We start from the raw sequence: 2,001 nt of genomic DNA on the forward strand, positions 1-2,001 counted from the left end.
GCTGAATTGTTAATCAGACCCTTACACTATTTTAATGTAAATATTATGTTTATAAATGAATATAAGAAGGATACTGAGCCAACAGCTTCGTCCTCCCATACTACCGAGGAGATAATGAACCGTTCCGCTAAGCCCCAACCCTTAAAAATATTGTGCCAAAAAATAAAAAATAAAATAAAATAACAACAACCCTAGATGCCTGGAAATAGCATCTGGCAACCTATAGAGCCACTTCCCCTAGCGGACGACTAGGTTGGGACAAAGGTGAGCAAATTTTGCTAAAATCAAAGATTTAAAAAAAGTAATAAAAATATGAGAAGGGGGAGAGCGCCTCTTTCCCCATCCCCTTGGGTCCGCTACTGATGCACCTACCGGTCCCTACGCAGTGGACCCGTGGGGCCCTGGGAGAAAAACAAATCCTGGGGGAAAAAGTTTCTGTCATTTTTTTCAACTTAGAGACTGTAGGTGTCGCCTGAATTTAAATAATCTGTAAAGTCAAAATCTAATACCAGTCAGTAAGCCAAATTACCAATTTACAGTACATACAATAATTGAGAATTTGAAATTTAGCACTATATTATCAGTTATTATATAATTTGTCATGTTTTATCGGCTTGTATCCTGTACTAAGTAATCTATTTGAATTGGTCCAACAACAAAAAAATCTAATTTGAGTAAAATATAGAAACATTTCAGATAACTAACATTACGTGAGTATTGGAGGAAACGCCAATACATAATCAGTTTATTGTATGCCAAGGTAAAGGTCGGATCCGATCCGACCTTCAAATTGGCAAACAGATCGAGGACACCCCGGGAACACAGCATGCCCACTAACAATGCATTGCATCAACTTTAGCTAGTACTTGAATACCTCCTTCGTTTGTGGAGCAATGTTTCTGACAACGTCACGAAACCATCCCCGTAACAGACCACCGCGAGTCAATGGCGGTGTGTGATTTGTATTTTGGTTAAAAAGCACAATTTTTACCATCTTAAATAATAATTCCTGGCCTTCACCGGAGACCCTAGTTGGCCCCATGTTTCGGATGGTGGTGTTGATGGTGCTGTTCTCTCATTTGTGGTGAAACTACCACCTTCAATCCTTTGTCACATAATTGTACATAGTACTATACATTACATTTTTTTATACACTAAGGCTTAAATTTCTTTAAAATACGAACAAAAGTAGGAACAAATTGAGGATGAGGTAAAATGTCAAATGATGTTTTATTTTATTTTATTTTTTATTTTTTTATTTTTTTAATAAGAGAAAAACCAACAAATCTTCTGTACTTTAAGTGCAGTAAGTATGACTATGCAGTACAGTACAGTAATATGCCATTGTACAAGGATATTCTATCATTGTAAAAAGCCTGATATCAGCAAAAAACCAGAACACTGAGTCTGGGAAAATGTTACTGGTTCTCTTTAAAAAGGGTGTATAGGCCTAATACTTGTATCAGATTATAATATTGATAAACTTGGTGAAGGGGATATCGCAGTAGGGTGCGGTTGCGTTAATAACGACAGATAAATTGTGATACTGAAGAAAAGACAGACTTTGGTGGAGAATGATGATGATGATGATGACAATGATGATGGTTGTGATGATGAAGATGATGATGAGTCTTATGCTTTGCTCGCGTGCTTCCTCCTTGTCGGAATATTTGGCCTGCTCCCTTAGGGCCGACCGCACCACTGACGTTTCAGGACTTGGGATATTATTTTCCCAAGCCCCCTTAAATGCAAGTCATCTACTATAACGGCCATTTCCCTAACATTTGATACGTCTTCCAAAACCATTAGAACTAGGCCTACAGTATATTTTTAATGAGTCATGGGTGTTTGCCGATTGCACACAGGCGCAATATTGGTCATATCAACATAATATCAATAAAAGCAGGGGTATAGCTATTCATTAGCTATAGCTCAAAAAACTTAAGCTAGCATTAGTAAAGCAATCAAATATCGAAATATATCACTATTATTGGCTATAGC

This window comes from Anneissia japonica, unplaced genomic scaffold, assembly GCF_011630105.1.
Source record: "Anneissia japonica isolate Jap-2015-1 unplaced genomic scaffold, ASM1163010v1 scaffold287754_len4335492_cov202, whole genome shotgun sequence".
NCBI classification, from domain to species: domain Eukaryota; kingdom Metazoa; phylum Echinodermata; class Crinoidea; order Comatulida; family Comatulidae; genus Anneissia; species Anneissia japonica.